The sequence below is a fragment of the Amblyomma maculatum genome, chromosome 6 (assembly GCF_055883805.1).
Source record: "Amblyomma maculatum isolate TAMU_Amacu chromosome 6, ASM5588380v1, whole genome shotgun sequence".
Taxonomy (NCBI): domain Eukaryota; kingdom Metazoa; phylum Arthropoda; class Arachnida; order Ixodida; family Ixodidae; genus Amblyomma; species Amblyomma maculatum.
In genome coordinates, this window is record NC_139349.1 from 186,538,717 (window position 1) to 186,551,815 (window position 13,099).

Sequence of the window (13,099 nt, forward strand, 5' to 3'; positions counted from 1 at the left end):
CCACCGCAGAATGCTTCATATAGCAGAATGCAGTTTGAACAGACCATTCTATGTCTACTATGCCTCTGTATGCACGATAGTGTTGTGTGAGTACTTTTTTTTTTCTTTTAAACCTCTGTCGCGGGGTCTCAATGGTAAGGGCGCTCGACTGCTGATTTCTAGAACGGGGGATTCAATCACAACCGTTTCGAAAGGCGTTCCCCCGCTGTGGGATTTGACTGCACAATAAACAATTCCACGTGGTGTTAATAAGGGTGTTACTAATGAAAAAAAAGACAAAAATACCACCCTCTGCAATCATCTGTCATAGCCGAAGCCGCTTTCATGCGTTAAACCCGGGCCAATATGCATTTCTTTTCTTTTGTTGAAGGCTTCTGTGCATCCGTAAAAGTTTTAGTGGGCACATTTTGCTTTAGAGGAATGCTCGAATGTTTGGGAAACATATTCCCTGCATCTAGTTGTTACCCTAAATATTACATAATACACCTAGATCAATTTTCTTTACTGATAGCCTATTATAATCATTATAATCCCTTTTCGTCCAAGTGCTGTCTTCCGACAATACTCGGCATTTCTGACAAGGGGAGTAAAACAGCTTCATGCGGGCTTACATAGTGTTTAGTTCGGGAATAAATACATTTTCATAGTCGCATGATAAGATGGCCTCCATTTCTTTAGGAATAGTTTTATATCCGGCATCTGTTTTGGAAGCAGCCCTAATATTTTATTTCGCATAAGATTTCGTCACTGCTAAATAATTAGTGATAAAGAAATTTTCAGCCTGTAAAATTGCTTCCCAGAACATGACAGTGCCCATGTGCAGTTTATAACGATGTCTTCGCAGCGAGTAATTCGTAGCTTGCACTTTAACGTTACTGAAAATTAATCGCTGATTATTGTAAATTCTGTCAAGTGTGTAAAAGTTCTCTCACACGGTGAAATTTATTCGCATTGCAAAACAGAATAATTACACTACTAATTTACCTTTATATATTAACATCACACACATCAGAAATCCCTTATACTTTCCTCGGTTTCAGGAAATCATTTACAGTTAGTGGCGCATGCATTAATACACTGCCGTATTCTATGACAGTGGCCGCAAAAAGCATCTCGGCAAATTCAATCCACTCAGCGCTGTACACGTGAACAATCAGCTTTCCAGTGCGGCGAGGTTTCCTGTATAGTGTCGGCGTGATCTCATTTTTGGGGAATACTTGTGCGTGGTTGTCTGGGCCAGAGTTGATGTGCACTCAGTCTAAAGCAACTCGCCATGCAGTGCGCTGCCATTGCTACATTTAACCTGCTTAATCCTCGGGTCAAGTACGATATAGTGAACCAGGCTTTCTCGATACAATCTAAATTACTGCAGGTCAGAGCACGAACCTTGTATCTGCGTGGGCTTGACACTAAATTCGCCGGTCTCACTCGCATGAGACACGCGCAAACTGTTTAAAAGTCGATAAGAAAAACAAAGCTGTCATTAGGCAGGCCGAAGCATTAGGCGCGTGAGCGCGGTACAGCTACGTGCAAAGTAAATCTAGAAGACTGGTTGTTGCGTGTTTTGTTTTCCTAAAATGCGCTCTTCTTCTGCTGCATTGGCGAAATCCTTAGATTTTTTTCTGCAATATTACAGAAATACTGCAGAAGACACATTTTCATCGCCAACAAACCCGCCGTAAATTCGGAAGCAGACCTACGCAGCGTGCGTTTCTGCGAGCGCCGCCGGCTGCCGATCCACACTACCGGAGTGACGGTGGCGCCGCCTCTAGGTCGATCTCGCGGCGAATAGTACACCGCAAACTATTTGCATATGCAAGTCACAATTGCAAGAATTGAAGTGTTTTGCGATAACATGCAATAAAACGGATTTACACTTGCGCTATAAAGTAGTAATTTGACCTTTCATTTATTTTTTTTTGTTGCGATTATACATTCGTAGAATCCTTGCCCATTCACCATTGTTTGTACAAAGCGAGAAACTTACGCGGAAATGCAAAATCACGATGCAACACTGCAAAAAAAATATGAGAGAGAGAGCGCGTACAAAATGAGCGGCAGTAACGTATACGCTTCGCGTTCATGCTGTTGGCTGATTGTGCATGCGATTGCGAGGAAGCAGCGAAATTTTCTATTTCGGCAGGTCGGAGTGACGAGCCAATCGACACATGCATTTCTGTTCGCGCGAAGGCTTCGCGCGATGTGTGTCGTCGTCGCGTTCGCGTGAGTTTTCGCGTACATGTAGCTCAGCCAAAGAAGCGCGTTTCGCGATAAGCATGAACAAAAATACAGAATCTATCCGTGCTCTACAAGGCGTTATCATTGAAGATCTGAAAGGTTGGCGGCAATATTTTGCGACACACAGCACAGCTCGAGTTTTCCAGGCAAGACTTGGCTGCTCGCGAACTGTAGTCTGGCGCCTTTGTGATTTTCATGCTAGGAGGCTAGAGGCAGTACTCAAGATCAAGGTTGTTGCTTAGGGTAGCAGTGGGGGTTTAGAAACTTCATCCGTCATCGTAGCTACTAAAAGTAGAAAACAAAGACAAACATCACATTACGCACCTTCTTCCGCGCATTAGGCTCGTGTCGTTTCCGGTTCAGCCTGCTAAGCTCTCTGCTCCATCCCTCCATTTCTTCGTCTGCGGTTAAGTGCAGCGTTACGATTCATTTTTCGCTTCAGAATACAATTCAAAACACATCGTAGCAAAGAGACGCTTATCTGTAATATGAAATATATGTGCAATGTGGTGGGCGTGAAATGTTTCGTGAAATGTTGTACTAGCGATAAGCCCACTTGCCAAATTCCAGCGCGGCCGACTCCCGGAGCGGTGTTTTTTTTTTCTTTTTGCAACCAAATTTATTGTTACAAACGGCTTTACATTTCCTATTTTGTCCTGAGGTGACATGGCATCCGTCGCTCTCCATTGTAGAAATTCATGAAAAGGAGAGAGGGAATGGCCCTTAATCTGCATGAATCTGAAGTCTCGGCAGTTGGCACAAGCTTTCAAGATCGAGTGTAAAGAGGAGCGATTGAAAGGGCGCAATGGTGCATGCCTTTGACAAATACCATGCTCGACCTTCTCCACATGTTCTTGGTGCGGATATGAACACAGAAAGGTAGATCCTCAACAACAGATATTATTGTGTGACACTCCGCGAATGATACTAAAGTCGAGTGTCACTCAAAGTTACACTAAATTTTCCCGAGTGACTACAACATAGCAGATGCAATTGTCTATATATTTTAGCTTACAAGCTCTCACGTGCGCTGAAAATTAAAAAATTACACTTAAAAACAGTGCGCTACTGCCGATGCCAGGAAATGCGATGCTTCGACCTGCTTCACAATGTTGAAGAAGGCAGACCAAAATCTGCTGCGCACAATGCTAGATTGGAAAGCCGAAAACAGCACTAAGCTCGTGCTGTCAGCAGATGGGTGAAGCGGCGTGAGATAACGTCCTTCCAAACGGAAGCGGGTAACTGCGTTTGACGAATACAAATTTATCTCGTAAAAACGATTTAGTATAAACAGATACAGACCGCAAGAAAGACGACACGCGCACATAGCTAGCGCTTGTGTGTGCGTGTGTCATCGTTCTAGTGGTCCGTGTCTACGCTAGGCTTTTCTTACACAATCGAAATGCACCTATATATTCGGTCAAAATAAATTTTATGGATGCATAAAAGCAGCACAGGTATTGGGGCTTACCTCCCAGATCTTCACGTTGCCATTCGCCGTCCAGTGTTCACGCTTCATTTTCGCCTCCCATACATTTCTCCGTCTCTCATCCCGTGGAAAACGAAAACATCTGGCTCCTTTTTTTTTTTTTTGCCGAGCCAGCACACAATAAAACACAATAGTCTGGCATGCTAGTTTTCGCGACTGAACACAGTACAATCACCCAACACCCAGCGCACAGCACAACCACTTTGGACACTCCGCAGTAGTTTCCCCAAGATGGCGAGCGCGCAGAAAGCGGCGGCGCGAGGCATGCCAAAGGGTGTCACCACCCTGTACAGCGGCGCTGGTATCGAGGCACCCTAGCGCAGCGCTAAAGAAGCGCGCGTGGGGTCGCGTAGAGGCTGGTCTATATTCTAGTTCACTATAGACAAGCGTCATGTTTGTAAACAAAGGTGGCGCTGCGATCGGCAGCGACATGGGGTGTAGGCAAAAGCAGGGGTGTGAAACCAAGGTCAATGTACAACTGGTCGCCCAACTTGGAAGAAAACGCGTGCAGCTGCCTACTGCCAGCGGCATCAACTCGATGATGAGGGCTCCTGCGAACTGTGAGGCAAATTACTAGCGCACAAAAAATAAGATCTGCCAGAACTCCAAAGAACTATAGTAAACATAATATTCGCGCTCAGGAATGAATGCAGTTTTTGTTTCTGGCGTAAGAAAAAACGAGCCACATTTTTAATAATATTTTAACTTGTTTCTAATGGCCTCTCTCGGCCACTTATTATCCGCTGCGTAGTTGCCCAAAGCTCTCCAGACGGCCACTGACGTCCGACGGACAACCGACCTCGGCCGCAACTCGGCGGCCGATTTCGGACGTCCGCCGGAATTCCGGCGTACGTACGAAAGCGGATGGTCGAATCCGTTCGCCCAGCGGACAGCCGCCGTATGTCCGCCACTGGATTTGCTTTTACACAGCGATGATATAGTTTGTAGTCGTCGTGCTCGTCTGAACTGCGTATAAATCAGTAATGCCGTCAAGTCTGCATTATATGATGCCAGAGCGAATCGATGCGATAGAAAGCGTTTCCATTAAACAGTTTTTTTTATTTTCCGCATGTTTCATCGTTGAATTCTTCCATCAAACATTTTTGATAAAAAAAGTTAAATGACCATTAAACATTTTTCTATCATGATGCTTGAGTGAAATTTTAATCAGTGGCTGAATAGACGCAGCAAGCAGCAAGCTCAAAAAGAACGAAACCGAACCTATCCTCAAAAAAATCTGAAATGAGCCAATCCAATCCACCTGACAAGTTGAAGTTTAGTCATGGAAGATGGCTTCGTTTCCGTGTTCTGCATTTTCTGCGCAGTTACAAATACCTACGGCTGTAATGCACTGCTAGCATTGTTTTTGCTGTGGCTTGGTGCGGCTGGCACACTTTGTTCACCCGCTGATTCCAAAGTAAGTATTTCACCGAACTTTTGTTTCTTTAGTTGAACTTTGCGATGCACCGATAGTGGTGAGCTTTTGCGTAAGGAAACAGCTCTGTACAGCAGCCGAACGGTCGAGTGTTTTAGGCGAGACTGACAGGATGGCTCCGCGCCGACTAACTAAAGTGCAGCCCCAAGACTGAGGGCCATCTTTTCGGCATTACTGGACGCTGCGCCAGTAAGCAGCGCAACTTCTCTGTCTCTGATAAAGGAGTGCCTGCGCGAGCTTTAGAGGAGTTAATTTGTTAACCATGCGCAACGTGCTGAGTTGTAAAAACTATACGAGAAAACTTTTGCACTCATCGAGCCTATCGTGCGACATGCCTACACTTGTGAAAACGTCGCGAGTTTTTTTTTTTGTTGTTTTTTTTTTTAATGGACAGCCGCTGATCTTTCTCTCTCGAGCTTTACGGCAACTACAGTTTCTAGAAGGAACGGCTGTAGCTACTAAATAACTAAAGGTTTAGTACTCTCCTTCAGCTTTGACAAACCAGGACAGCACCTTGCGCATGTTGGTTATGCATGTGGGACCGAACCGCGCAGAACAACCGGACAAGGAGATGAGAGAAAAAAAAAAGTCAGCACTTGTCTTTTTCTTGACCCGTTGTTCTGCGCTGTTCTGGCACGAATTTGACATACCGCCGCCGCGATACAGTTGGGCTGTGAGCTCTGGTGCCTGCAACGCCTTCTTTTATGCAAAACAGGCGTACTGGGAGGCCATGCAAGCCGCGGGCTCAAAAAAAAAAGAAAAAAACGAGTTGAGCAAAAGTGAGATGAAAACAAAATTGTTGTTGCTTTGTCCTTACAGATATTCAAAGGCTCCTCAGAACTTCACTGCATTATTGACAGCGAGATAATGCCAAAGCTACACTAGAGCCACGCGGCACCTTATAGTGCATGATACTGAGCTTATGTCTCGCACTGAAAGCTCTTACCATGTTCTTAGATTATCATATTAAAGTAGCTTTAAACCCATGCTTGTTAATACAGTGATAGCCATAAATTGAATCTGGGGCATCATGCTCACATACAAGGCTTCTGATGTGGGCTAAAGCAGAAACCTGTACCTGGTCATCTTACAAGCATTTGTGCAATTGATGCTTTTAATGTGTTGTAAAAGTTTTTGTGTTCTGTTTCTGTATGGGAATGCTTTCCTTATTGAAGGTTAACATTTGGCTTGCTACAGCAAAACCTCTGCCTAGTCATCCTAAAAACAGCACCGCAGTTGGTGCTTTTAGTGTGTTGTAAAAGTATTTGTGTTCTGCTTCTGTATGGCAATGCTTTTCTCGTTGAAGACTAGCATGAGGCTTCCAAAAATATTTCAGATGCCATTTGCTGTAGCCGATTTCGTAGGCCAACAGGAAGCAGCACTTTGAACATGGAAAACTGTCATCCACGGGGGAAAAACAGCAACATCCCTTTGCATTCTCATTTCTTTGGTATGGCTGAAAGTGAGTATTGTATCATTATCTATATTGTTAATATTGAATCATGATTATCAGTGTTGAAGTTGTTTGAGCGTGATGATTTTAAACACACAGGACATCCCTTCGACATTAAGGTTTTAGCTTGTTTACATGTAGGATGTAGAACTGGTTTCAACAAACTTTATGCAGCAAATTCTTTTTACATTGTCCACCATGTTACTTTTTGTCATTGTCCATTGAAGTAAATAACCAGTATTTTACGTTTACACAGTCGTCCACTCTTAGCTTGAATGGGAATGTGTGGCATGCAGTTTGCAAAATAGCAATGCATCCGTCACAGCCATGCATCAAGGCTAGTGGCTTGTGTGTAGAGGGACCAGCCGCTCCATCTTCACGCCATCTGCCTCTTTGCTCCGGTGTGCAGACGCGCATTGAGGCAAAGTGGTTTATGTGAAGAGAAACCAGGAGCTTCTTTGTCACATCTGGCTGTTTGTTATGGTGTGCAGATGCGCATCGAAGCAAAATGGCTGATGTGTAGAGGGACCAGGAGCTGCTGCTTAACGTCCTTCGCCTCATTACTACAGTGCACAGCCGTGCATTGATGCTAAGTGGCTTGTGCATGGAGGGCCCAAGAGCTGCAGCTTCACGTCTGCCTCTTCGCTCAGGTACGCAGGTGCGTATTGAGGCAAAATGGCTTATGCATAGAGGGACCAGGAGCTGCTGTGTGGCGTAGTCTGTATATTTGCTATGGTGCGTATTGAAGTACAATGGGGCTCATGTGTAAAGGTACCATGAGCTGTTGCTTCACATCTGCTATGATGCGCAGCTGCGTATTGTGGGTGGGGGTGGAAAACATTACCATCAGATACAAATACAGGAGGTTACTCACTAGCTGACCCTGAGGGGCCTGTCCTGACAAAAACAAGGGGTCCCTAGTTTGGGACCAAAGTGGTGGTAGAGGGACTAGAGGCTGGTACTTCACGCTGTCTGCCTCTTCGCTACGGTGTGCAGCTGCGATGGATGCAGTGGCATCTCAAAAAGTGCGTGCCACGCACTCGCATGTTCAGCCTGAGTGGACGACTGTGTACCTGCTATAGCTTTGTTATTCATAGAATAAACCTAGGCCAAGTTGGATAAATTATAGCTCACCTCATATGTGGTCAGCAAAGAAAAGCCACTCCAGAAAATCTGATGCATTTACTGTCATATGATTCTTATTCATATACATGCTACTGACAAGTCAGATTCTTCACCCTCAGAAATGCCAGAAAAATAACCAAGGGTGCGTCTGCAATAGTCTAGCTTGCTCTTTCTCTGCAGACTTGAGTCAGATGTGTGTTCCATTGCTGTGGGTGGGACAGGTGTGAATCTTTGATTTTAAGCTTGCAACAAGTATGTTATTGTAGTTTAAAGGCAAAACGGTACTAATAATCGCAGCCCCCCGTGGCCTTTATCCCCTTTTAATAGTGTTGCTAGACACTGAATTATTAGTTTACTCTGCACTGTTTCTGTCTAGTTAATGTGCGGAGATGTACATATATTTATATGACTTGGAGTTGTCGACTTTGCACTTAGAAACATTGTAGCGTTATCTGATGTGTTGTTTTCATTTCTTTAATGATTTCTGTAAGGGATCGGTGGGTATGCTAGGCACCATTATTAGTCTGCTCTTTTTGGGTCACCTGTTCAATGCCCAGCTGCGGCCGTCTCCCACTTGCCCTCGGACAGGAGGCGGAGAGACGCGCACAGAGAGGCAGCTACAGCAGCTACAGTGCTTAACGGAAACGTAGGCAGAGAGGGAAAGAAGTCCCCTCTTCCGAGGACTTTGCTGTCGCACTCGAAGACGTGGGGACAGGCAGTTTGTTCTCGTTGCTGTGTCATGTAGGAGGCTCATTTTTATTTAAGGAGCTTTACGAACAGTATACAACTAAGGGGTCCTTAGTACTAAGCGTACTAAGGGGTCCTTAGTACGCTGACTGGACCCATCACCCGGAGGCAGCACAGCTTTGAAACGAGCACCTCTTTTGGAAGAACCGCTTATCGTTCAAAGAAAAAACACTGTCAGGCTGTCAGGTTGAAGGGTGTAAGGCCCTCTTCCTTGTTGGGGAGCCCATAAAAGTGACAATTATTCAGTGCAGGCGCGCTGAGTGGGGTCTCGTTGAGGATTCCAACCCTGGATGTCAACAATGGTGGGAGATGGCGGCGTTGAAAAAGGGCAAGTGTGTAACAGTGACGGTATGATGCGGAGCGGGAGGATGTGGGTTGGCTCTTCTAATGTGGTCCGCAATGGTGCTGACTCGGACGCCAATAATTGCAATAATTGCCCTGTAAAAGGAGCCGCCAAGGATGCAAGCTTTGGGCAGTGGTTGCGCACGTGGGACACCGTTTTGATGGGTTCTAATTTTTTTTTCTTTTTTTTTCCTAGGGGAGAGATTTTGGCATGTGACCTAGTGAGCCAATCATTTCGAGGTTCATTCTCTAAATTCTGTTTGTTGTGAAACGAATTTGTTGTCCCTTTTGCATTGCTTGTATTAGGGAGAGGGTGAAGATTTATGAAAGTGGAAAGACATGCCGAAATGTTTGTTAGCCAGTCATGTGTGAGTTCGTTGTCATTGGGGATGAGAAATGTGGGCGGAGTCCCGAAGTTAATGAAACGGCCCCGCGGCCAGGAGAACTCGTTCTGAGCTAGATTTTGATCTCTTTCCTCTTCGGCATAGATCATGGTCATTGTTTCACCTGTTGTAAATACGTACATTCATGTATAAAATTTTCAGTTCATCTTCCTCTCCGTGTGCAAGTTGTTGTGGCCAGATGCAGTAAATTCACTATTTTCATTTCTATATAACGTGCCGTTCTGAAGATGGTGAGCTCTTTTGTCCAATCCTGTAAGAAAGCAGCGAAGCGCTCCCAAATCTTCCACAAAACTGTGTGATATCTTTAATACTAACTGCGGCTTGGTGTCACTCAAAACATGTAGTTGAGGTAGATTTCTCCCCCCCCCCCTCTTTTTGTTCGTTCAAATGAGGACCAGCGGACACTAACTCTTGCTTTTGTAATGCCCTAGGCCCCGCCTTAAGGCAGTACTCCAATGTCAATACCATTTTTATAGCTATGGCTGTCCAACAGCACTAATGTCTTTTATACACTTCTTTTACTAATCTCTTACCCAAGTGGTGGCTTATACTGCGGGGGCGAAAGTCTCTGGACAGTATGTCTAGATTTTGGACTAGAATCGCGATGTAAACGAATTTTGACCTTATTTCTCTTGCACACATGAAAGAACTAGCGTTCAACTTTCACATCGACAAGTATGGTCCGAGTTTCCTGGTCGATGTGAAAGTAATGTGCTTTGATTGCAGTTTGTGTAGTCCACACACTTGTCCCCGATATTACATAGGGGCAAATTAGGTGCCTTTACAGGGGCAGTTTCTTTGGCGCCCACTACCTTCCCCATAAAAAAGCTACAATGTTTCTTGCGAACAGCTGGCTGCATTTATAAATACCATTATTTTTTTTTGTAATTTGTTGTGCGTAGTTGAGAAATCCATGACATACATGCACAGCTGGTTGCCAGAATTATGCAACCATATTTCAGTAACTAACATCCATGCTGCATGCTGCCGGTAATACATCAGGAGCTTGTGGTTGTCAGCTATTTGTGTTTTGTGTGACTATAAGCCTTGCTATTGTAATGTCACATATAGCGCTGTGGGTAAACAAATAACTTTACTTTTAACTCTTGTAGAAGCATGAACACTGCGCAATCACTGCGGCGGGCTATGCTTCCACATCGGGCTTTAGCCACATGTCAAATGTCTATCTTTATTCTGCTGCAGCAGCTTTCATGTTATCAGATAAGTTACTTCGTCGCAGCTGCTCTAAGGAGACGCTTTCTAGACGCTTGTAGCCTAGATGTTGATGTCGATATATCCCCGACACGCCCAGGCAATGTCTTCGGTAGAGGGTACATGGAAACCAGCGAAATGTGCAGTTTACAGAACAAAAAGGTAACAATTTTAAATGATGTTATTATTGATCACTTCTTTTCAGAGCAGGAACAATTACTTTAGAAATCTGCCTGTTAAACCGCTCAAAGTGCAGGTTTCTGCCGCCAATGCGTACCTGTGTAATACTGCAATGCTCTGGCTGTGCTTTATGTTCATATACAGCATCCTTTATGCTTAGTTTCTCTGCATGTGCACTCCATGTCTTGGGCATTGCTGAGGGTGCATAGCAGCAAGCATAACATGCCATGTTTGGTCAGAGTGGCATGTTCAAAAAGACGACATAAAAACATTAAAATACTGAATGCCAGGTTCTGGTCAAACTACGTTTGTATATTTTGTTATTCTGCATGGGTTTTGCTGCAGTTATATGACCTTTCTATATAGTGTGACAGTTCTGAATGGAGATGCATGCGTACAGTGCCATCTGGAAAAAGCAATTGAGAGAAACTGGCAGTTGCCCTTGGAGATGTGTAATCAAAGTTCAGCACAGATAACTTGAATTTCATTTTCCCTTCTATTGCAGGAGGAGCCCAGCCTTCTCTTTCCATCTTAGGCCTGAAAGACCAGCAACAGCTGATCGAGCAAATGCACAGGATAGTAACTGCTCCTGGAATCCCGGCCTGTGGAGGCTGCCCACAGAGAACTCGATCATCTCCTCTCTAATTCCGAAATATTAGGTTTCAATAAATACCTTTTCCTCCACCACCTCCCCAAGGGAAGAGCTGTCACGGCCAAGGATAATTAAAAAAAAATATTCAAGTAGATTCTTAATACTCCCGTTGGCCTGCATTTTACCATGAAATTCCTTAACATCGATATTTTTTTAGTGTAGACTATTTATGCATGCAGTTTTTGCAATAAAGGAAAAAAAATGCTTTTTTTACAACCTCGCATGCTGGTATGCCTATGCACTTAGCATGTTTTCAGGAATGGTGCATTTGTGTAAAGCTCAGCTAGCATATGTGCCTCTTTGATGGAAGTTTTAATTGCACACTACTGTTCAGTGCTTTGTGTGTGAAAGTAAAGCAGACAACAGAAAACTTGAACCTGTTGCATATTCTGTTGTCAGCTTTACTCTCACAACAAAGGCATAGAGCACTAGTATGTGATTGAAATTTCCATGGCACATGCTTGCTGAGCTTTACACGAATGTTATTAGCAAGTTTACACCAATATCGGGCCCTGCAAGCATGTTCCGGGAAACGTCCGAATGTCCGCCTCCGGCTGCCCGTCGGACGTCCGTGGGACGCGATCCGGATCCACGAACGATAGTCCGACGGACGTCCGCTGTACGTATATCGAACATAACCGGACTTCCGTCGGATGTCCGAAGGTCCGAAAACGGACGTCCGTCGGTCGACCGTCGGACGTCTATGGCCGTCTGGGCCAGATATGGCTCAGACCAAAGCGTTTTTCATCCGCGGAATGGGTGCGTCGTCGGCACCGGTTCAACGTTAATCGTTGCGGGCTGCGTACAGAGTGGGTTATCTGTAACAAACAGTATTTCATTCTGCTGGTTGTGGTAGAGCTTTACAACAAGGCGAAGACTGTCTGTGCTCGATGAGAAACTGATTGCTGCTGCATGTGCGCATTTCCGGACGATGGGACAATGCTGCGTCACAGCTCGGCGGCTCGGCTCGGCCTCCCAGGCACGTCGCAAAAGTGGTGGCTTGTTTTACGGATACACGTCTGCATGAGCGGCGTATCGCTGCATGTTTTAATTGAACGGTGAAGGTGAGATTTTATTGCCCCCAAGACGCGTACCGCATTGATCTAAGCCTTCCGTTCCGCTCCCTCTGCTGCGTGTTTTGCTTACTGCGTCGTATTACCGCACCAACGTTCGCTGAACGTGCTTTAGCTGTTATTACAGTGATGTTCCTATTGTCAATGTGATGCTTAACATGTTAAATGCTTAAGTTGTAAATTTGTAACCTCACATTGACGCCTTTTAGTGGCAAATGAAGCGCGAGTAAAATATGGGAATTATGAACAGGGCGAGATTTACGGGGAGCGAAGCTATATCTAGATATTTTCACTTCTCAGACGCATTAACCTCTAAATACTAGCAATCCCAATTTGAATTGCTTACCTAAGCTCTTACAGGTTGGCGTTCTAGCGTTAGCGTTAGTTATTCCGTTCGTTTGTTTTTGTTGTTCTTTGACGCTGATATGTACTTTGTTTGTTAGCAAGATCTTTCACCCTTTTATAATCTCACAGCGTCTCGTTTGGAGACCTACGCTCAGGAAATTTTGTTATCACGAGGATTTCATGAAGACCGTGAAGAATGAGCGGTGGTCGCTCTCCTACACTTAAAGATTTCATTGTCGTGGAGCGTCTATGTAAGTAATCGTGAATTAATAAAGCCTGGCTTTCTATGCAGCACAGCTTCACTCATTTATGCCCTTAGTGAAATGCCTCAAGCCATGTGGTTCTATCCATGTGCTTGCCGAATTCACTTGAAGGCCCTTGTTCACAAACGTGCCCGAAGAAAT

General features: G+C 44.8%; 1 long non-coding RNA gene across 1 annotated transcript; it reads left to right on the forward strand.

The window, feature by feature from the left end:
• Positions 1 to 5,023: 5,023 nt before the first annotated feature.
• On the forward strand, positions 5,024 to 11,146 carry LOC146187574 (uncharacterized). The gene is made up of 3 exons (XR_014707940.1): positions 5,024 to 5,144; positions 6,499 to 6,624; positions 11,131 to 11,146. It is a non-coding gene; the product is annotated as an uncharacterized LOC146187574 (long non-coding RNA).
• Positions 11,147 to 13,099: the final 1,953 nt, after the last annotated feature.